This window comes from Psittacula echo (genome assembly GCF_963264785.1).
Source record: "Psittacula echo genome assembly, chromosome: 5".
NCBI lineage: Eukaryota > Metazoa > Chordata > Aves > Psittaciformes > Psittacidae > Psittacula > Psittacula echo.
Window position 1 is genome coordinate 78,680,484 of NC_137739.1, and position 24,972 is coordinate 78,705,455.

Below are 24,972 nucleotides of genomic sequence, written 5' to 3' on the forward strand. Positions count from 1 at the left end.
CATATTAGGCAGGTTTCTGCTCACCTCAGTAGATAAAGAACTTGGTGTCAAGAAAATCTTTGGGAAAAGAATTTAAAAAATAGCAACTTGGTGCACAGCTTATGATTAAGACAACAGCACCAAAAATCTAGTAGGTTGGTTTAAATCAGTAATGAAATAATATGAAAAAAGAACTTCAAAAGCATTCACAGGGAGGAACATTCCACCAAGACAAAGTCATCTGTCCTTACTTTCCCAAAAGCAGCATGATCAAACCTGATTATGGGATTTGAAGCCCTGAATGTTTCTTTGTGTTGCCCAAGCAGAGAGTGAAATTGGACAAAAGGAAGATCCTCAGATATTACAAAGCAGGAACCAGGATTTAATGTCTTTAAAAAACATCAGTGGCTCCATCCCACCCATACGATGACATGAGACACAGCCCATTGGAGTTTTGATTGGCTGTGTAGATTTAGGTAATGCACTGATATAATACTAAACAACAACATATGCACAGCACTTGTAATGAGATTGGACTTTTAACCCTCTGAAGCAGTGGGAAACAACAGGGCTTTTAAAAATACCAGCTCAGAGGTAAGGAGAGGGTCAGCCCAATACAGTTTGTAAATATACAACCAGTTGCATGGCTGAGTTTCACTTTAAAACATAAATAATTTGAAAGAGGAAGGCAGAGGAGGAGTGAGAAAAAGAAAGCTGGCATAGGGGAAAGAATTAGGAGGCAACATAAGAGATCTAGAGGAGGAGGTTATACCCTCTCACAAACTGCCCCACTGCTCAGGGACTACCTACATTTTTCTGGGGCTAACTCACACACTGACATTGATGACTGCTTGTTCATTGGCCTGAGCAGCAAACTGTGAATACCAAAATCTGAGAGGTGACTTGTCCTCCACGCACACTGAAATTCAACCAAATGTTCATTCCCTTAAAAGGCCTAAGCTCTGAATACTGAATAATGATCACTCTGTCTAGACTGATGAACCATATGAGGCTGAAGCCAGTCCCTCAGCTGTTATAAATGGAACTAGAGCAGATCCAACTGATTTCCTCTAACTTGGTGAACTTGAAGACTATCAGGAAGTTAAAGCTCACAGCACCAGCAATAGCTACAACTCTGACCTGCTTCAAGAAGGGCAGGAGAGATGATCAGTAGCTCATCAATGCAGTCATGGGTATTTGTTACATCAACGAACCTAGGAAACAGATAATATTCTACAAAAAAAAAAAAAAAAAAAAAGAAAACCCAAGTCTCCTTTGTGGGAAATTGAGGCAAATGGGCTTAGAGGATGCCAGCTTTCCCAGCTTCTACAAGAGCTCCCTTGTATCCTCTTGTATCCATGACTTGTGATTCCCTACTGTTCTCCTACCATGCCTCATTGCCCTGTCAGTTCCAGACTTGCAGATCAATCTAGCACCACGTCTAATAGCACAGCTCTTAGGACTGATGTTTGTGGTAGCAGCCTGAAATCCACCATTTGTCTTAGCTGTCAGGCTTGCCACATCAAATATTTCCATCTTGATGCCATCTCAGATGGTGGTGGTTTTACCCAGGAAAACTTCAGTTCTTTGAGACAGATGAACTCACTTTAGGATATATGTCCAGAAACCTCTTCCATTAGGCTCAGTTCAGGATTTTACTCTGTTCAGGCCCTCCACTTCCTTTACTTGGGCCTGATTTTTAAGGGTGCTTTTTTGCTTCCAAGTCACAGCACCTGCACCAGTCCTATCAAAGGCAGTCTGCCTCCAGCTCTATGACACTCAGAAGATGGCATCCCCTGTTCACAAGGCGGAGCAGCACTGCAAGTAACCCAGCACTGTAGTCCCTCATCAAGCAAAATGACTCAAGGAGGATTTGGCAGGAGAAAAAGCAGCAAAATCAGACTGGAGTCAAATGCAGCTCTCCAAGAAATTCCTTTTCACTTGCAAGCGACGTGCAGACTGGAACTGCCTTCCTGTGACTTACCACCACCCTCCTGCAAGGCAGCATTAGGAAGGAGCCTGTCACCCAGGGATGTTTTTCAGCAATACTTCATGTCCTCTTTTACTGTCTTCTTTTTAAGCCACTTCCAAACTCAGTTCCTTTTGCAAATCAGACTTCTTAGTTCCTTCTTAGATCAGACTAATAAGAACATCACCTCAGGGAAAAGACTTGTACACAGACAGACTTCCTCTTCAGAGGATCAAACAGACCAGACTGTTCCTTTTCAAGTTTTATTAATCCTGGTTCATAATTTCCACCACATCATTAGTCATTTCCTATTATTGAATAGCTAGTAGCAGCATCATCGCACAGTAAATAGCAAGATAACCATGCCACCTGCAATTTCTTGGCTGATACCTACCCACAACCACATCTGGGTAAAAGACGAAGAGGTAAAATTAAAAGCCAAACCATGTAGACTTTATTGATCTGTGGCTCGTTGCTTTTATTCACATCATCTGCTCAGCTGGCTACATAAGCTGCTGCAGACCTTGTTCAAAAACAGCTCCAGAAGATTAACACTAAAAACAGCAGTTTGCAAATGTGGTGATTTTCACTGGAATTCCCCTTCCTGAGGCACACAGGGTCTTGGGGGAGCTTGCTGGTTGTCAGGGTTTATTACTTGTTTGGTTTCCTAAGCTTCTCTTAGTTTGTCAACATCCTCTAGGTAATTTTGACACAAAAAATGGTCAGAGAATTCAAGTGCCTTGAAGCACTCTGTTTTTTATTCAGTTTTTGTTGCCCTCCTCATGCCCCCCAGTAAAGCTTAATTTTCTTCTTCTTTCTACTGTCTGTCTCAGGAGACTAATTGGGAGACAGTACCCTGGCCTTTCCAATGTAATATCTATATACCTCAATTTCTGGAGTGTCCTCTTGGACACTCTTCATTTTTCCCATGCCAGAAGGGTCTCTACGCAGGAGTTCTGGGTCAGGGTTTCTATGTGGTTCATGGAAGAGGACGGAGCCCCACATCAGAAGTGTGTAGCTGTGATGCCCCAGAGGCAGTTGTTAGGAGAACAGAAAGGGCTGTTCTTGACCCAGGCAGTGATGCTTCTCCTCTCTCCTTTTTCCAGCCTCAGGTCCTCCCTTTGGCCAGAAGTTTCCCTCCATGCCAAGTTTGCAGAAGACAATAAGTCTTTCCACTATCTCCAGGGGCAGCGAATGGACCTCCCAGTTCCCAGGACTGTGAAAGGATTTCCTCCTTTTCACTTGTCCTCATGAATGCAGCTGGTACCCAGAGCACAATCACCCTGTCTGAAGCATGACTCCACTAGCAAGGAATGGCTTTGGGTTTAAGGCAGAGGAGGTTTCTTCTACAGACTGCCTGCATGATTTTAGGCAAGCATTCACTTGCCATTAGACTTTCTTAGTGCTTGTTTCAATTCATCGCTTTCTTCTGAACACAAATACAGGTCATTAGAGGTCAGCTGAATCTTAGGTGAAAAAGAGGTAATTAAATGACTAATGACTAATGCAGTGGACAGCCTTTTGGGCAGTACAACACTGTGCCTGCAGCATGGCTGCTTCTACCAGGGCTGTCTAAAAATATCTTCTGCTAACCCACACAGGACAGCACTCAGTCAGGCCTGCAGGCTCCCTCCTCCCTGAGCACTACTGCACTTTCAAGTGGAGCCTGGTAAGTCTAGGAGCAGGATTCTGTGACTTGGCTGCACAAGGTAACACCACAAGGCACATCCTCCCTGCTGTCACTCTCTTGGCAGCTTACAGGTCCTTGACTGTGACCTGCCACCACCTGGTGCTTCAATCTGCCTGTAAGAGGTAGCAGGAGCTGGGAATGCCTGGGTGTGTTTGCCTCTGTTTGTGCTCCCTCCATGGGGCACACAGGCAGTCACCTCCGTGACTCAAGACTCTGTAGTGACTGCTAACAGGATGAGAGGACCAGATTTCATAGTTCAAGAGGCATACCCCACCAGGCACATGTTTCTTTGTACATACGTATGTTTTTATCTCTTTTATTTTCCTAAATAGGCACAAATATATACTGTTAATATACACACATTTATATAATACACCTGTTCTATACACCATACCGATGTTGTAAAAATGACTAAAAACTAACTTCCCACAACCAGCTTTCAACTCCCCTGTCTGTTTGTGTGAACAGTCTGTAACTCATTCTCTATTCTCCTGTAATGCACAGAGCACAAGATTTCCTTTGATTGTATACTTCCTTATATGCCCATTAAACAGTCACCTCTCAAACTCTCATTGTCTTCTTTTTGTCGCATCCATTACCCTAATTCCACATGAGCTTTTTGTGGCTCTGTCTCCTCTGTGGTGTAAGCAAATAGAATTATTGCTCTCTTGAGCAAGGAAAGGACTATATAATCACAGGTGAAAGATATTGCATGTCCAGAGCATGATATTTCAAAGTACTTTACACTTAACAGCATTTTTCATGTACACAGTTTGGAGCACTAAGCTCACTTGCAATTCATCTGGAGCTCAGAGGAGTACTCAGAAACAGAAAAATGTGCCTTTAGTGCTCCCAGCCAAAAAAGGGCAATAAAAGTATCTCACCTCATACAAGACCACTGTGGCAGCAGGAGAGATGCATCTCACTATCTAAAGTCCAGGACCAACTTTTCCTTTCCCGCTCCTCCATGCCTCACTCCAACTTCCCTGCCCACCCTCAGTTTGGATAGTACATACCTTCCTTAGAGTTACTTCTTTCAGTTCTCCTGGCTCCTCACAGCTAGGGAAGCACAATTAGGGTGACGTGGCCTCAGCTTCACATCATCCAGCTTCAGTAACTTGCCAGCAGCACCTTGGTTAGGGTCCTTGAAAATTGAGTTTAGTGAGTTTAAGTGTGGATGTTCAGTAGTTGAGTTGCCACCTGGAGGTGCCTTTTCCTTTGCTCTTCCACAGGAGCTTGAAGACTGGCTCCTTGGACAAGCCAAGGGAGATGAATCAGGCAACAAAGCCAACGGGGAGTCTCCTAACTCCTTAGCTGTCAGGACAGACTTCTCACTGTCATGCAGGCAAGTGACTTAACCCCCTACTCCCCTCCTAATGAATGTGAGCTGATCTTGCACAATAAACTCTTCCTCCCTTCCAGGAATGCTGAAAAGCTCTAATTAGTGTTCCTAAAGACCTTCAGACTATAAAACTGTAAACGGCTTGTCTTCTTAATAATAGTAATGAAATCCTGACAAGAATTACTATATGGGTGTAATAAATTGATTTTGCTACCTCAAAGTGAATTTTCATGAATTGGGGCTTCTGTTCTCACAGTCACCAAGTAATATTTTTGCCCTCCTTATGAAATTCTGCAGTAATGATGGGGGAAGCATGTAATGGAGAATGATGGGCATCTTTATAAACAATGTTGGTCATGTGAGCCACAGATCAGAGAAATGGGATTTCTGGTACAGTAACATCTCAGTATCTTAACTAAGACAGGCAAAAGCCTGTTGATCTTGATATTCTGTACATATGACAGAGTCTTAATCTTATGATCCTATAATCGTAACAGTTGGCCAAAAGGAGAAATCATTTATATTCACATTTAACAAATGGGAAACGAGGGCAGTGAGCGACTGATCAAAACCAAGGACTCCGAGGAAGGACTGGAAACTGAGCCAGGTTTCCTGAAACGTGGTCAGGGCTTGAACTAGAAGTTTCCCCTTCTTTTCAGCCTCATCCCACCACCCCCCACCACCCCCCCTTTGTCAGGATCCCAGTAACAAAGCTGCAGTGTAACTCCTGTGACACTGAGAACCATTAAACTCCTTCGCCCAGTACCTCGATTCAAGGGTTTGGCCCCTACCCTGATCATTCAGCTCTTTTCAGGATCAAACACTGACAACCCCCTTCTGAAAGCTCAGCATTTCATGTTCCCTTGCAGATACGAACAACATGCAACATACGAATGTCTTAATTCAAGGGAACGTCAAGCTCTGCAAACTGGACAAGGAGAAGGAAAAGGTCTATAATGGAACATAATTATTTAGCAATGCATTGAAAAGTTGCCTGGCATAGTCTGCTTGCAGACAGCACTTCCTCTTCTGATAGTGATCCTGATAGCTGGAGCTGTCTTCACTTTTATCAGTGGGGGAGACTTGCACTCTGCTCAGAACCGAATGATCAAGTGGCCTTCACAGCTGCCACCACTTCCTATTAAAAGACTACAAGAGGCCTGTGAGATTAAGAAAGGATAAAAACAAGTACTTATCATTGGGGAAGTAATGTCACTGGTTATCTAAAGCAACGTTAATTATATCACAAGCTTTATCTGAGAGTGGCTTTTTCCTTCCAAGAGGTAGGAATACAAAACATTTCACTTCATAATGAATCCTATTGAAACTCCATTTTGCCCTTGGCAAAAGGCCATTACCCAGCAGAAACATGTAATCATCCTAAAAATGCATAATGGCATGGAAAACGGACAAGTAGTTTCTTGAAATATTGTTTGTAAAAGGCCTAATTTATAATGGGGATTGTTTGTATTAGGGCCTTTTGGCATGTATGGTTAACAAGAACTTGCTGTTCTGCTGCCAGTTCCTTTCATCAAGAGAGCCTTGTGTAGGCCTCGGTCGATATGGCCATGGAAACAATGGGAGCTTTTTCCCTGTAACTGCCCCATCACGACAGAGAGAGCACCCTGCTATTTCATCTGTAGTTGTTGTTCTTGATAGACACAGTTGCTGTCAATGCACTACCATCAAAACATATACACTATCAGATTCATTGCACTTCTGTACCTACCTAAAAAAAATATTAGGAATGATCTGGCAGCACCACTAATTGAGGACAATCATGCAACTATAGCCTCTTTGTAAGGATGGAATTGTATGAACAGCGCCTTTCCTCCGGAAATGTAGAGTTCACACACACGATAGGAATGAAACCTCTTGGTCTGGCAGTCATCTATGCTAAGAGTTGGATCACATGCAGGAGAAAACATTCCCCACAAGGAAATGAAAAAGGCTGTGATAAATACTCTTCACCTGCTTGGTTATCAAGAGTCAGAGTACACTTAGATCACTTTTTGTATCCACAAAATGCTGTTAGAAATGCACAGTATACCTTTGTAATCCCTCCAAGCACCTTTCTTTTCTGCTAGGAGAAGCTTGTGTTCAAGTCCTACAAACTTTACGACAGATCCAGCACTCAGCCCGGATACTAGGCCGTGGGAGCCTTATTCCAGAGCACAAGTAAAGTTACACATACCAGGCTACACATTCGTGCCCCGAGCCTCGTGCATAGCTATTCACACTAAGCAAGCTCCACAAGTCGGAAGAATCACAACGCATTAGATTAGCAGTGAGCCATGTGGTGGGGATGGCTGGCTGCTCACTAGCATGATGTAGGTGTTCCTGTGCTGGTGCATCCAAGAAGTGTGTGATACAAGGCCACCCGCCCAACAGAGAAATGCTGAAGTATCAGGCTAGGTTGCTGCTGTTAGGGAATTCCCTTGGCAGCAGGGCAGCACCACAGCCTTGGTCCTGCCTGCTGCTCAGCAGTGCAACACACAGATCCAGGGGCTGCCTGAATATGGAAAAGAGGGTGTTACAGAGAGCAAAGGGGGAAATGTGTTGGGGAGCAAGTGGCGGGATTGCTCGACAGCAGGGTTCAATGTGCTTATGACCATGTGCCAAAGAGCACACTGCAGAGGGAAAGGAGGAATTGTGGATTTCAAGGTCCATAGTATCAAGATGTACACCTGAAAAGTTGCATCTTGCTACACAAACCAGCTATGTGCTGTATATATGGCAGTTGTGCCTCCAGGTCTCGGGCACAGATGAGGCATATTGTGCCTGGCACTGTACATACATTTATTTTAAGACAGTCCTTGCTACCAAGAGCTTAGAATTGACACAGAATGGTATTTTTAACAAAAGCACAATAATTGCTGCAACCAAAATGAAAACAAAGCTATAATTTGGACAGCTTGACAGTGTGTGAAGGCTTTCTGCAGAAAGGTGCAATTCAAAGAATTTTTGTCTTTTGGGGGGTTCTGCTAAATCCATGGGTATCTCCGTAACATATAGAAAAAAGAACCCTTCTTTATTTGCTCCAAAGCTGTATTTGTACAGTAACTGCTGAAGAAAGACCTTCTTCCTTCCATAACCAACTAAAATGATCCCTTTGGTTATTTATAGTCCTCATGGCCCAAAGACATCACTTGGCTCTATACCACAAGTCCAGCCATGTGTTACTATATTAAAAAATGCAAAAATGTAATTATGGGGTAGTCAAGCCAGTGTCTGCAGACAAAACCTGCCAGGAGCAAAGAGACAGGAAACGTGTGCCCTTCGGAGCTGCTCATGGCCTTCCCCGCCTCAGGACTGCACCAGGACTGGAAGAGGAGGGACGGGGGCTGGCTTCTCCAGACAGCGAAGTCACAACCACCTTTGAGCAGAAACCAGCTTGCTGTAAACTGCAAGTGCAATCCTGACCAAAAAAAAATGAACTTCCCTCCCTGCCAATTCAGAGAGCCGCACCATTTATGCTTGGTCACACTGCGAGCCACCCTGTCTGCCCACAGAGGGGAAAAGGGAGTAGGGTAGGATGCAGCAGACCTTACCTCCCCTGCACAAGCCTCTTGCATCTGTTTGAGAGCTGTGCCTTCTGCGTTGAAGCGATTTCTTATGCATTCATATGAAGAGCAGAGCACAGAGACTTGAGTTCTTTCCCCCTTGCAGCACAGCACTCTTCCAGGTTGATGGCAGGCTGATGCTTCTGAGCCAAAACATTAATCCTCATATCTTTGCTCAGCTTTTGTGTATCTTTCCCCCGCAGTTTGCAGGTCTTTTCTCTCCAACTGCTTATTACTGTCCCTGAGCTGGCAGCTACTACCCACAGCAGTAGGAAAACCTGCCATCCTTCACGATTTAATCCAGCTGGTCCCTACAGGGCTGCAAACTCCAAGCATCCCCACATAGGCTCTGCTCTGCTCCTGCACTGGGCACTGGACCTAGGCACAAATCCTGGCCAGCCCTGAAACTGACCTAGGGTGACTGTTCACAAGGGTTAGGAGGTTTGGGACACAGAGATCCTCATTCTCCTGTCACCTGTATAGGTATCTCCACATGGCAGTGGAGGGGGAGCGGCTGAGAGATGCTCTGGAGAAGGCTAAAGCCCCCACCTGACAGATGTGCTCAATAAACCTGTTCATGAATGGATCTCCATTAACTTTAACATGTAACTCCAGATTTGCATGGGGGTGGATAGAAAACAGGGTGGAGTTAAGCTGAGACAAATCCAGGCACAGAACCACTTTCTCTGAGACCCCAGGACACCCACACAAGTAGCTAGTGAAGAGTGAAGGAATGAGAAAAGAAAAAGCACTTTTCCTCAGGGCACATGAGCTCTGACAGGAAACTTTAGAGAAACTTCGGGGGAGGGATAAGTCATTTGGATGATGAATCGTGCACTGGCCTCCCAGAGTTGTTTCCTATCAAACTGTCTTTAGGAAGCTTCCCTCAGAGCAGAGCACAAAATCCTCTTCAAAATACACACAGTCTCGGGGTGAAGAAGCTGGGTGTATAACCTTAGAGGTGGGCTCTGCGCAAGCAAATTGCTCATAGCCACTTGTTCACCTGCTGCTTCTTTCCTTTGTCAGTCTCCTGTTTTAGCAAAACCAAAGTCCATCAGTTTGTCCTGCACTGCTGAACGTTCATTGACAAAAAGGTGATTATTTGCTGACAGAAAGAAACGCAAGAGATAGGAATGGTTCTCCCAACCCGGGTGTGCCGAGTCAGCCACAGAAGGGCTGAAAAGGCAAAGTTTTGCCCATTTTCAGCTCAAAACAACCAAGCCTTCCATTCTGTCCAGCCAAAGCCAAGAACCTCTCTGTAATGCTCACTTAGTAAACCTCCTGCCAAGGAAACTTGCTTTGGGAGTTTGCAATAAAACTTCAAGTTTCAACACTTTGCACAGCCTGATTCTGCGATTAATAAGATCAAAATCTTGCAAGTGGAAGATTAAGCCCCAGGATGCTCCTCACACCATTCACATCCAAACTGCTGCCTTGTTCATTCATGCTGCTTGCTTTAAGCTCTCTCAGACCTCTGCCACCCTCTCACGTAACCCCGTTTATAGTGTCTCATTCCTGCAGTATTTCCCCCGTTTTCCCTCGCTGTCCGAGAGCAGATGGGACCTCTCCAACGCAGTATCCGCAGTGCCACCTTCTGGTCTGCGACACGAATCCCAGTCACCCAGCAAGGCCCTGCAGCAAAAAGGCTTCCCAAGCCGCCTGTCCCCTCTGAGGCTGCCAGCTCGCATGGCCACATGCAAAATCACATTTTAAGATGGCCCCCAAGGAACTAGCAGCCGCACTGCTTTAGTTCACCAGACCAAAGAGCTCGGAGCACTTGGGTCCCTTCTGGTGTGCCCAACACAAGCAATGTGACATGAGCCACTCTTAACACACTCCACTCCACCCTGTGTCATAACCAAGAGCCACCCTTTTCTCCAGCTCCACGCAGACCAGCTTGGGAATCCTCACACTGTTTTCCTCCACAGGAAGATATATAAGCGAAGGAGTAGCTGCCAATTCCCTGTACTATTTTCTTGGCCTGGTGTCCCAGGATCTAGAAATAGGCTGCTGCTCGTGCTGCAAGTAGCAGTGCGTGAGCTATGCTTTAGTGTCAGTTCCCTGGGTCCTGAAAGGAGCAGTATCCTGCAAACAGCACTGGCATTTTAAATACTTCAGGCTATCCCCCGGCTTGCAGAAGCGCCTCAGTCACTTTGCACCCTCTGCGTGTGGGCAGGTGCATTTCTATTGAGGAGAAGCTCAAGTCTGTACCCGGAAGTGCAGCACCATCAGCCACAAAGGAGGGTGAAAATACATTGTCAGGAGCATGTCTCTAAGTTGTTCGCTGGACTTCAGGATTAATTCTCTACAAAGTTATTTACAGCCATGCTAAAAGATTGAGTACTTCATGGAGTTTCTCTGTGGGTTTTGGCCACATGGAACAAATGCGATTTCCTGATGCTTGTATCATGTTGGCAGCATTTCAGCAATTTCAATGCATCTCTCTAAATAAGAGCTTAATTCTCGTTTATTACAGGTCCCATTATACCACTGGCAGTGGCTAAAGCGGCTTTAGTTTTTGGCAGAAATGTCATTTATACCCACCTGATGTCCTTTTTATGGCACATCTGCTCTTCTACAAAAGGACGGTACTGTACTCCATGTTTCATTCTGGAAGCCAGAAGTTTTCCACCACCCTGGCTTTGGTGAACTGGGAAGACAATTCAAGTGCCTGGCCTCTACTAATACTCTTATTTTTCTCTTTTTTGCATCTGTCAAGCCCTTTATAAAGCTATATTAGAATAACAGGGGAAAAAAATGAGGGGAAGCAGAACTTGTGCTGGAAAGGATGGTATTCCCTCTCTTCATGGGGGAGATGTAGGTCTGGCACCTGGAAGAGGTCTGGGGGATTGCATCTTTTTGCTCACTGGGACATGGCACTGGGAAACCCTGCCTGGAAAAGGCCTTTTCAAAGACAAGCACTTCTCCACCTGTGGAACTACAGCATGAAGGTGAAGTGTGCAAGACCCCTGTCTGCAATTCAAACCCAGAAATATAACTTTCCTCCTGGTGCTGTTTCAAGGTGGCCATGGATCCATCATGTGACCTCAGGCTTTTTATCCTGCTCTATAAAACAGGGACAGGAATGCTGCGTTCCTCTCCATTGCCTTCTGCAGACTGGAAGGTCTGGAGTTGCCTCCTGCATTCATGGACCATGCCTGGCACAGTGAACTCTGCTCTTGGCTGGCCACTACTGTAACACACAATAATATTTGGATGAGGAGAGTTTACACATATGGGAAGTCCCACTGGCTTCTAGAATAAGTCTCCTGACTTAGCCTGGGAACTGCAATTGGGAGGTGAAATCATAACAACACACAGCCTTTTATTTCCCAGTGGGAAATCTTCCAACTTCCATTTGTCTTAAACCTTATCCATCCCTTTGTAAAATACATATATTTAAAAAATTAATAACTTCCAAAATGAACTCACATTTCTAAATATGATTTTAAAATTCATGTACAATTTTGGGGGTAAGATGGCAAAATTCCAATTGAACTATCACCACTGCAATTAAAGTGATTTTTCCATCTGAATGTATCCCTGACATGGAAAGAAATTACACTATCACTGTGTAAAGCTGTTTTGATAGATCAGTTCCCTCACTGAGCGTATTTTATACTCATCAAAACTATTTATACATCCTCACGTAACAGAGCTATTCTAGGAATTTCAAATCTGAATAATAATATTAGTCGTTCCTGAAAGAACGAACACATGCAGTATCCTTATTAATGCAAAGTACAAATACCTGTGAAGAAACTGATTCCCTTTTTTTTCTGCCTGCTCTTGTTTACACATGCACATACATGCATGCATGCACAGATCACACATCCCAGTGTAGATTCCACTAAGCTTAATTGAAGAGCAACAAAAGGAAGCAGTTTCAGTCTATTTTTAAACATGCATGCTCTAAACATGCACCAAAACAAAACTCCTTAACATACACTCCTAAGAGCTAAGTAAAATCCAGATTAAGGGAATTAGGCACTAGGATCTAATTGAATTTCAGTGCGATACGGACACCTAAGTCCTTGAAGCTCCTTTGCAGACTCCTGTCTTATCCAATATAGGGTTCATTTTTCAGCTGAGAAATACCTTAGTAATGGTACACTTAACACTCAACAGTCATTTGACCTATTTTACTAATGTGTTTGGGAAGGAGGTTAATTAACAGTGGATAGCTATATCCTTAAGCTTAATTTTTCCAACAACCCGGCTCATAAAAGGAAAAATTGAGTACATATTAAAGGAAGCAAGCAATTAAGTTGCACAAATAGTGAGCTCATTGAACTGCAGCTGACTTCTATCATGTCAAAGAACAACTAAACACAGAAGCAATGAAGATTGTTGCCACGACCGCCACTGAGAACTGCCTGGCAATAAAGATGAATAACTTCCTACTTGAAGATTACTGATTAAAGCTCTTAGAAACCAAAAGGTTAGACACAGGCATATCTGGAGCAAAATATTTTAATGCATGTTTGGCAGATTCTGTAACGTATTTACAGTGGATTTAAAACAAAAATTTATACAACTCTGATAAACTCTGCTTCAAGCAGCCTTTAAAATCACAGCCATTCCAAACATCACAAGCACAGGGGTAGCTGGTTCATTTTGATTCCTTAGAGAAAGAAGGAGCTACCCCTACCATTTTCTAAAGACAGAGGTGGGGAAATGGAAGACCAAGTAATCACAGGGCTGAGCACACTGTGGGAGGGAAGTGGGCTTAGCGGGATGAATGGTAACACTGGCTGGACCATTTCCATCAAGCTCCATGGCAGAATTTATTACCCTCTGTAAGGCCAGGGCAACGCAAAGATGTACGGCTTTAGATCCTCATAGTGACTAAAAGAATCACATCTTGATTCTTGATCCAGTATGACCTAAGGATAAGGAATTAATAATAGCCCCATGTCTGGCATAGTTTACTGGCCTGAGGTGTTGCTGGGGGAGAGGAGAAACACTGGCACCCCCCCCGATCACAGCCTCCCAGAGGGAAAGGCAACCAGCCTGCCTGCCTGGCTGCCATACACCCGAACATCCATGACTGAGACCACAGGGCAGCTTCAGCTGTTTGATTTGGTTGTCTTGCAACAGATCTCACCACTATGTATGTTGAAAAATATTCACCACTGAACTGGGGACAACCTGGACAGTGCAGAGGCATCACGAAGCTCTTGGGCTAATCCCCTGCTGATAGCAGGGAGTATGAGTAGGGAGAGAACTGTACCTGTGGCATTGTAGCAGACACCAGTTTTCATTAGCCAGAAAGGCCCTTTTTGACAGCCAGTACAGCATGATGTTTGTTACAGTGACTGGGTATACAAACGAAAACCAAGTAACTGGGTGCAGTGGATGCAACGAGCTGGTGTTTTGCATTGTATACTTGCAAAGCAGCAGCAGAGCTCAAAGCCAAAAGATAAGGAGACTCCTGCAGAGCTGTAGCTCTTAGCTGATGAAAAGTCTCTCTACAATACATATAAATACACTTTTAACCCCAAGAAGGGGTTGTCCTCATTTTCTCTTATCTATACCAACAAGACCAACAACTTGGGGAGCAAAATTCCTTTGAGCATTGTTTCAGAGACTTTTTATTTACATTTCTTGCTATCCTTCTTTAGAGTGTTTCCATAGAAAGAAACGCTGGTTGGTTGAAAATGAATTTGGTTTTAATGCTGATACTGCACAGTGGTTCCTTGATGGAAATGCTTTGCTGCACGCTTCTGCTTTACCTGGCCCACCAAGGTTACAATAGCCAAAATCCAGTGCCCCACAACAACCAATGTAATAGTTGCTCTATTAGAAAATCAGCAAACCTACCACCCTGGCAACTTCTAAACAAAACAGATATATAGCAGTCACTTCAGAAGAGAATCTGACACAGTAGTGGTTGGGAAGAGCATATCCCTGTCCCAGAGGGGTGATTCTGTAACATGTCCCTAAGGCAGGAGCCATGCAGCATGTTCCTTTTCCTCCTCCACAACACAACCTGCAAAAATGCTTTTGGATTTCTGGCACTTTAAAGTTTTCACATGGGAGTGCAGGCCATGCACTAGCGAATCTAACAGTAAGTGTGCTTTCCTGATGACATCTCATAGGACTCTACGGAGGAAAACTGCGGCAGCCACCTCTTCCTGCATACTGAGGCTCCCTGCACAGCAGTCTGAAAGCCACTGGCCTAAACAGATGTGTATAGGCAAAAGAGAGACATCAAAACTGTTGGGCCCCAGTAGTGGAATGAGGGCAATGAACTATGCAGAAATGTAGGGAAAAGAACTGGAAAGGCAGTTTGGCTGGGAACAGACAGTGAGAACATTCAGGCAGAAGACTCAGGAAAATTTTATTCAGATAAGTTCTGATTATTTGCCGTCTGTGACTAAGTATGAGGCACCTGCAAATGCAATAGAGCAAAAATCTACAAAGCAGAAAGCTACTTCATCCAGTGTCCAGGGAACAACTGGCTTTGTTCAGCAAAGACACTGCATTTTAGGTAGACTAAGTAGAGAATCTATATGCAGTTCCATGACAAATTTCATTAAATATGGTTATTACTCTCTTAGCTCTCCCTGTAAAATACTCTGTGCATTAATGACATGAATTTTGAGTTTACATTTTTAAACAGCAGATCTAAAATCCAGAAAGAAATCTGTGGGCTCAAACGACAGTTGGCCCATTGGCTTTTAAGTGCTTGACCTTTATTTGTCTCTCACACACCTCCCTCTACTAACTCCTTGAAGTCAACTGGCATCTTCTCCTGAGTTAGGGGGCTTTTGGTAATGTCCCAAGAGCAAATATCATAGTATTTCCAGTCACTGAATGCTGTTGGAAGCAAGACTTGCTCTTACAGTGCTTTTAAATCTGACTTGGAAATAAATAAGTCAGAAAAAGACCTCCATTTCCACTTACTTGCTCTTCTGACTTGCGTCTTTTTGCCCTTAAAAATTTTCTGAATCCATTTTCCCTGCAGTGAATCACATGAGGAAGTAAAAATCTTAATTGTAACATGAAAGCTAAACAGCAAGACATGACTTCATTACAGTAGAGATAAAAGGGCAAGGGATTGCTGGCATTTTCACCTCATCTTAATTCACTGGGCTTCTTGGGATTGATACAGTACAAGCATATTTGAGTGCAGGAAAGAATTTCTTCCTTTTTTTTATGTTTTCCTCTCAGTGCCTTTCCCCACCTAGCCCCCCTCAGCTGCAGCCCTGAGCTTTGGGAACACATGGCTACACTCACACCAAGTTCCTAACACAAAGCAGAGAAATAAGATGTCATGTTGATTCCAAACAGGCAAGACTTGCATATCCAATGTGCCCACTCACCTATATTAAGGTAACAACAAGTGTTTAACTAGCCAAGGAGTGCCTCATTAGCATGAAGGTGATAGTGAGACTTGGAAACATGAAAGAGTGGCAAGATAAAAGGACAGTAGTGGGAAATAGATGAACTCTAATTACATTAGCAGCAGGAAAAAGAAACCCAAGTGGTTTGCAGTGACTGTGTAACTCACTGATGAGCACGTATTGCATGTTCCATCTCTGTCCAACACAGTTGATTGTAGTTGTGCCGCTGCCCACCCTGGCCAAGCTATAGGTTCTCCTGTATCTAATTTCAGAAATATCCAATATTGGCCAACATGCTACATGTTAGAAACAGCACGCCCCCTGACTGTCCCTTCTAGCCTTATGATCTATGAATCCTCCCTACATTTATGGGGAGGAAGCAGTTTTTCAATAGTTAAGACTGATTCTGATAAGGCTAATTTACAGTCTCCCCTCACCAAATGCACTGAATTGCTTTTAAAAAAATTTAGCTTTGCATTTAGCATCTGCATTCACTGGCCAGTGGGTATTTTGGACAAAATAAAAACTGATACAAGGCATTTCCTATCTATGAATGTTTAAAAAGGTAAATAGCTGTGGCATTTTGCACAGCTTTTGTAGTTTAGCCTAGAAACATCAAAAAGTTTCTTTTGAAACTAAAACTAATTAGTTTCAAAACCAATTAATTTTAGTTAGTTTCAAAACCAGTTAGTTTCTTTTGAAACTAAATTTCCTTACTAATGCTGTATACTTGTGGGATTTTTTTCTGTATATTTAAGCTCATGCCTTCATATGATGCACATTTGCAATTTTAAATTCTATTCCTATTTGTCAATACATTAAACTGCATTTGTCTATGCAGCATTCAGCATTGTTGCAGCAATTCACACAGTATGTGCCTGCAAGAGTATTGGAGCAAACCAATTCCCTAGGATGTACCTACTGTGACAAGAAGAGCTGGGAGGAAACAAAAGGCACATCACATGCACGAGCACGTGGCCAATTCTTCCAGGGAAATTCATGATATCTCAGATGAGTGGACGCTTTTCATTTTGAGTGTCATAAGTGCATGAATAGCCACTTTTGTGCAGAGCCTTCTGATTAAAAAATGTCAGACTGATCTAGAGGAAAAGCAGAAAAGCCAATAAGGCTAAATGAAGCATACTTCTAAAGGAGGTTTTCATGCTCCTTAAATCACAAAGACCTTCAAGTCTGCTTCCATAGGCTCAGCTTTTTATATCTTACTAGTTGACAGTGTTGTAAAATATACTTGGAAAAGATAACAATTCAAGAGAGAACCATAAAAATTGACATTAAAATAAATGAAAGCAAAACCACCACATACCACCTTGACCAATTGTGCTGACATGAACAGTGTTTCTGGAGATCCTGCATGATGACGGAAGCTCTGCAAAGTCAGACAAGGACAGATCTTAGCCATTTTCAATTTAGCAACATGTTATTATTTTTGCTGGTTTCAGTTAATGCGTCCAGCCAAGGATCAGGGTTTTAAGGCTAAGGTGCAAACTATTTCATCCGTCACAATACTGCAACAATTTGATGAAAGAAAGAAAGATGAAGAGAGGTCTTTTAGGTGTTCAGTATCCAGATGATGACAAAGCCTGTCCAAAGGCCAGAGGAGTGGCAGTGCTACTTTTGTGGTCATTCCCTAGGAGGTGTGGCATCTGCAGAAATAACACAAGTAAATGAAAATCATTTTATTGCTGAAGAGACTAACTCCATGATGAGATAACACGGCTTGACTGGGTTCCCAGCAGACAAGAATTCTACAAGAACAGGAGCTATTTTGTAGAAGCCAGAAGACCCTCCACTGCTGTTTGTTTTGCCTAAAACAAAGCTTCAGTTTAATGATTTGGATTTCTGCCGGAGACCTAAACTTGGTCTTGTTGTTTTCCATGTAACAGCCCTCCTACCACGGAACAGAAAAGAGTGAACCAATACAGGAAGAAAATCGCACCCTCCAGAAAACTGTGTCTGACTCTTTGGCACTGGAAAACTCAGTGGCAAAAGTTCTGCTTACTAAGCAAGCAAGCCTGTTATCCAGCTAATTCAGGTAAAATCTGGACCAGAAAATGCAATTTTTTTAGGATGGAATTTAAACTTTTTTATATAATCAGCCACCACAACAACATACCTGGCAAACAAAGGCCATCAATACTACTTCCCTCACCAGCTCATTCTTGGAGAGGGATAAGAGAAGAATGTGCTTGCTGGTACTTCTCACCTCCAGAAAAACAGAATAGAAACAAATCTGCTTGTCACACTAGAAATTAAGGGGGTGTAGGTAAAGGTGAAATTCATGTGATTACTGAAAAGTAAGTCTTTTTGGTACAGGCATTAGTTCTGGGCTCATTATGAGGAACTATGAACTCAGCTTGATCACCGTGTTGGCGGGAGTTACTGCAGGAGTGGGGGGAACTGAAGGGGAAAAAGGATATTAAATAAACAAGATTATGATAATAAACAATACGGCTATTTTAATGCTATTCTAGGATGTTTTTTCAAGCAATTTTAAAATTCAGATGAAAAATACATGCATATGAGAAATTTAGGGTTAGATTTCTTCTTTCTCCACCCCCTGCCTGCAGCTGCTCGGTTTCTCCTGGCCTGCACTGCTTGCTGAGCAATGTTAGTTGTGAGTAGTTTATCTTCATAGCTGTTTTGCTGGTTTGTTTGTGTTTAGCTGAAGTTTTGGTCCTTTCTGGTTAGCGTCTTTCACTGGTAATTACAGGCAGTGTACCGTGAAAAGGTTAGGTTGGTCAGTGGAGCAGAGGGTTGGGCAGGGGGGAGAGGGTTAGGAGAGTTTATCAAATGATCAGAGATGCCTTGTTGGCGTTCATCCTTTGTAAACAATAAGAAATGTCAGCGTTGCTGGTTGCTATCACTGCTGACAGTATAAAGAGCAGAGAGTGCAGCATTCTTTTGGAAAGCTGGTTTACTGGGAGAGGAAACACGGCTACGGGATGAAGGCACTTCATGGATATCCGAGTACCTTGGGAAAAGAGAGGAGTTTGGGCTTCTCACTCAGCAACCTAATGAAAACTAGACAAATAATCTTGCATTTAATATATAGTTTCCACCAATTCATGCTTCTTTTGTTAGGAACAATTCTAGTCTGTATTGGAAAGAGACAGTCAAATATAAAGAAATCATTTCACATTGACAAGCAAGTTTCAGATTAAGAAGCCAAAGGAAGTTTGTGAAAGAAAAGAGAGCTGCATTTGGATAGGTAAATTTCCATTGCCTGACCTTGCATTCCTTCAACTTTGCAACAAAAAGAGCAAGAAGATCTGATGCATGAACAAATGATCAAATGTGATCAAGATCAAGAAAATTAAATAAGTGGTCTGCATTATGAAATGCTGGGATACAAACAGCTACAAGTAAAACAGAAACTTAAATGTCTGTGAAAGGGGAACTGCAGCAGAAATAGAACCAACATGAAACAATTTACAAACACAAAGCTATACCTGCAGGCAAACATTTATCTAAAGGAACAGAATGTTCTGCTATTTAGGGTCTCATACAAGAATATGTCCTGTAAAAACACAGACATATCTCCAAGATTCAACTAGATCAGCATTATGCAGCATTTCTAACACGTGGCTGATGTTCTTAAACTAAAAAAAAATCCCAACATTGTAAAATAAAGGCAGTTTTCCTCCAGAAAAACAAATTACACGTGTTGAATTGTAATAAACAATATACTGTCAAAACAGTGTTACTTAAAACAACTGACAAGAGTCCATATTCACTGTTGATTTGACACAAAAAGTACTGAACGGATTTTGAGAGTTATCAGTCTATCAGTCACCCTGGGAGATTTATTGCACTCCAGTCAAATAAAACTCACAGAACTGTTTTAACTCTTGATCTTCTAGACTCCGTAGAAGGAAAGAAGAATGAAATTAGTCTGGGAAAACAGGTAGGCTCTCTGAATAATAACTTTCGCTGGTGTTAACTGTCACAGCTCCATTGCACTCCACTCATATATCTATGTAGGTAGTCCATATGGACAGTCCATATCCACATATAGTCCATGGCACTGCCACATACACATGTGTAAAGCCATATTGTAAATTCGCTTATATACTCAAACCACAGGTGTTTAGAAACATTTAGGTGCAGAAACATTCTCAATAGTTTGGTGATTCTTAACTCCAGACTTGGGAAACCTGGCGCCAGAGATACCTTCCTCTGAAAATCACAGCCCTGACAGATGCCCTGAACTGGGGCATCAGTGTTGCTGTGTTTCACATTTTACATGTTCCACTGCGAAAATCATGTTTGACCTGTAAGAGACACTGGAACAGAGCCTCAGTGACCCCAGCAGCCTGGAATTTTCCCCTTTATTCAGAAACACTGCTCTGAGTCACAGCAGTAAAAGTGCCCTTAAATATAGACACAGGTGAGGCCTCTAGTCTTCCACTTGCACTGGTTTAGATCACTGAAGTCAGCAAGCATGCCAGGAACTTTACTGGGCATGGAATCAGGCTCATATGTCTCATACCCAAAAACTACTTTCATTCCTGTGAAATCCTACAGCCAGTGAACTCAACAGGAGTTTCACCTAAAAACTTAACAACTCATTTTGGATTTCTTATTCCTCAATGATAAGCTCAAAACAAAGCAAGCATTATCAGCAACCTAGTACTGCATAGTGGTAAGTGGAACTCTAAAATACTTCTTTTCCTTTTTTTTTTTTTTCTTTTTTTTTTTTTAATTGCAAAATAACAGAAAAGGACTCCCACGGTTTGGATCACTTTTCATGCAGGAAAACGACAGACCCAGTCTTAACAAACAATTGTTCTTGAACTGCTTTCTGAACTAACAAATAGTAAAAATAAAATAAAATAAAAAAGATTTGCCTGTCATGGGAGTTGTTCAATAAAATGCAACAGTGTTTATTACAACATTTAAAGTCTGTGATTAAGAACACCAAAAGGCCTAAACTAGAAAGGGTTTTAGCCTGTAATTTCCCTACAGTCCTGGCCTGTACTTCCTTATGAGCTAGCTCAGCAGGGCTTTTCTTCCATGTCCATCATCAGCTTGTAATTATTGCCATTCTCAAAGCTATGCCAGATGGGCTCTTTAGAAGCCGGCATGCAGCTTGTTTATGAGAGAGTGAGCTGTAATATTACTCTACACAGAGACCTATCTGGTCCCAGTCAAAGAGCCATCGCGTTCACCCCTCCCCATCCCTCCTCACTCTCCCTGCTTCCCTAGACAAACCTCTCGGTTTCATCTTGCTTCCCCCACCGAATGGGGACTGCATGGGGGATACCATAACCTGGAGCAGGGAGGCTGATCTCTCTCTCTCACTGCTCCTGCCTTGAAAAAGGTGTATTGAAATGGTACAAACCAGATGCCCAGGCAAGACACTGACTTTGGGCATATTTCCTTCTTTCGTCCACTTCCTTCCTCCTCTCTGTGCTTATGTTTCTCCCTTTAAGTGAGCTCTGATGTTTGGGGACTGATTCTGCCATTGCTGCGCCTAGTGGAGAGGATAAACATTTGTGGAGAGGTTGAGGTTAAGCAGTTGTGCCGGCAACACAGGGAACAGGCAAGAGGGAATAACCCAGAGTTCATCTTGTTACAGGCGGTCAGCGTTAGATATCTTGGAAGGCCAAGACAGTGCTTCTATCAGTAGTTAATGAGGCAGGACTTGCAACAGATAGCCACTTTTAACTTACAAAAGCTTTTAGATGTCTCTGTTTACTTTGATCCATTTCAGTTCATTTGAGCCTTTTTTCTTTTCCTTTTTTTAAACCTTCCCCCTCCCCGCAGCCACCACAGATAAACTGCCTTCCCCCTCTCCGCCCTCCCCCCCCTTAACTCAAACAATAGTATCATTTACCAACTTTTATACTTAACAAGTTTGAAGATCTTTAGTCAGGTTCTGCTACAATGGCATAAAGAAAAAAACATGGCTCTTGAGAACACCATTATAAAGAGAGCGGGAGGGGAATCTGGCTGCAGAAACGTAATTAAAAAGTCCGACTGCCGAAAGATAAATGAAAGGAAGGGGGGTGAGGGGGTGGGAACAACAGGAAAGGCTGCATTTTCAGGAGAGATTTAAAGTTATTTGTTCCTGATTGGGGGAACTGCTCATTCTTTTATCCCTTGTTATTTTATCCATGTGATGCCAAAAGAAATTTCTTTGTTAAAATGTTCTCAGAACGGATAAAACTAATTTGCTGGAATGTGAAATAATCCAGAAAGTAAGAGGACTGTGCCTAATGTTCACAGACTGAGAATGGCAAATTAACCATCCACGGTTTCCAGTCCCTGGGGCACAAGACTGGAATTTAAAGCTTCCGAAGAGAGCTCTGGTGCTAATGGATTTGCATGAAACTTGGCATGCTAATGGAGATTGTCTCTTGTAATGAGCTTTTAATTAGGTCTGCTTGGTGCTTGACCTTCTTGTAATATGGGGCCACTCCTCAGATGACAGCATTTCTAACCCACAGGTGTGGATAAACATTGCTGTAAAGAGTCAGGATTTCCCCAGCATTCTCCAAATCCAGCCTCTTGTTTCCCTCAGGTTGCTTGCCTCTTCATTAGTTATTATTCCTTCCCTCCTGTGACAATCCTTGCTTCCTTGATGATTATCTTGAAAGAGAACTTAAGTCAGTTGTTCTCATTTTCTTGTATGTTTAAAGATAACACTCCTACCTAATTAGAAAACAAAACAAAAACAGGAAGAGGAACGTGATGTTGTAAGTACACATGGGCAGCCCCAGCACAGCACAAGGATGGGGCACAGGATCTAAGAGTTCTTGTGATTCCGACTGTCCTTCCAGAAAATAAACCTGGGGAAAAGCACTAAAAAAAAGGTGGGCAAAACAGCCATCTCTAGACATACACACATGAGCCCAGTTACTGAGGGCTGTCCCTCCCTTGATATTCTGAGTAGCCCTGAACACAACAAGTGTATGTATTTTGTGTTTTTATATTCCATCATAAAGAGTTTCTTACCTCTCTCTCTGGCTCTCTGAATCACTGCTTCTGCTTTTCATGCTTGCAGGGTGCCCTTCAAATACCGCCAAGGTGTGGTAACATGCTGGAAGGCAGCACCTTCTGAGAACTGTCTGAATCAGTTCTCACAGCACCAAATTCTCACAGTGGAGGCTCTCAGTGACCATGCTTTCCCAAATACTCCAGCTCCCCTCACAGACCTTAAAAACTTGGATGTGAACCATCTGAATATGTAGCTAAAGAACAATGGATACCAGTAAATAAATTTAAACCCCTCTTTTGAAGCAGCCTCTGCCTATTCCACTGTTTGGGAATATAACTAGCTGTCAACCTCAGAGGATACATATTCATAGATTCATAGAGTGTGAGGCTAGAAGAAACCATTAGATCATCTAGTGTGATTTCCTATATATCACAGGTCATTAACTTTCACTGGGTTACCCCTGTGCTGAACCCAATAATTTGTGTTTGACCGGAGTGTCACTTGTAGCTGGCTGACACATGCGTTTCACAAAGGCAGCCAGTCTTGAAGTGACATCAAAAGATGGAGCATCTATCAGTCCTTTTGCTACAATCGTTGGGTTGCTTGAATGATTAAGTACCTCTTTCATTAAAAAAGGTCTCATTTTCAGTTCAAATATCTAGCTTCCCACTAGCAGGTTTCAGTGTGCCTTTCTCCAATAGATAAAAAAAACTCTACTAAGTATTTTATATCTATAAAGGTATTTATACTTTGAGACAATTTATTATCAATATTATTTTGACAACCCAATCTAATTGAAATTAGGAAGTCCTTGCTTAATTTATACCTACTGGGAAAGGCTGCAGATCTGCCATCCAGCAATACAAGTGCAAAGGCTCTGAGGAACAAAATCTATCAAACTCTGTAATGGAGGAAGGTTACTAAAGTTACATTAGAAACCCACATTGGAAATGTTTGAGCTTGTCAGGGAAACAAATGAAATAGGCCTTTTAGGAAACATATAGTCTGAGTTGATTTAGGTGACTATGATGGGAAGAGACTGATACACCTCAGTTCTCTTCATTCACTATTTTGGAAGCTAGACAAGTAGCTGAGGTGTAGACAACTTGCTGCTAACATCTCTATGCATCCCCACTGTAACTATTAACACTCACGTAAAAATTCTCTTCATGCAAAAGCTAATTTATATCAACATAAAATTGAATAAAATCAGCTTTCCTCTTTAAAACTTATACAGAAAAAAAGAAAAGCCTGAAGTATCTTCCCAAATACCAAAGCTCTATCCAAAGTAATTCTTATTACTGCCACAGTATGAAGCCTCCCTTCTCTTTCTGAAGCAAAAGCTTCAGATGGAAGATCTGGAATTGAATATTATAATTTAAGCAGAATTCAGATACTCCTCTTGGCAAATGCTTTGGATAAAGGACAAGCACAAGACAAGTTTGTCTTTGTGGAATGAGCCATGGGAAGATCAGCTGTCAAGGCCTACAACTCATTCAGTTCTTCTCACAGATGTTTTTACAATTAAGAAAAGTGACTTGAGTGTCAAGTGGGAAGAAGAGTATTCCCCCAGGATTCATCCATTAACTCTGTCAGCAGTACCCAAGCCTCCACAGGTTCCTTGACTGTTGACAATACAATAAAGAATGACTATTTACCATATGGTAATTATAGTTCAAGATGTGTTGTCCACATGGATTCTGCTTCTGCTTCTCATGAATCCATACAGGCAGTTAAGGTCTCTTGGATAGCAGTGCCTATAAGAAAGATCTTTATGGTTGGATATGTATTTCTTTTGTCTTCAGATGAGCCACCATGACACAAAATACTTGGTGAATGCCCCAGGGCTGTGAAAAGGTCAAAGAGAAAACCCCATACTGGAATCCTAGTGAGATATCCTTCTAGGCAACTTGAGGTACTTTCTGTAACATGAATGAATGAGCAGATGAAAGACAGCATCTTGCCACCAACTCTATAATGAGGTATTAGGGAGGAGTGTCGAAAAACAGAGAAAGTTGTTGAGATATCCAAAACCCAGATGGGGATGGTAAATCTTTTTTGTGAGTGAAAAAGTATTAGGAATGAAAAAAGTGTCCTGGTATACCGCATTCAGCTCTGG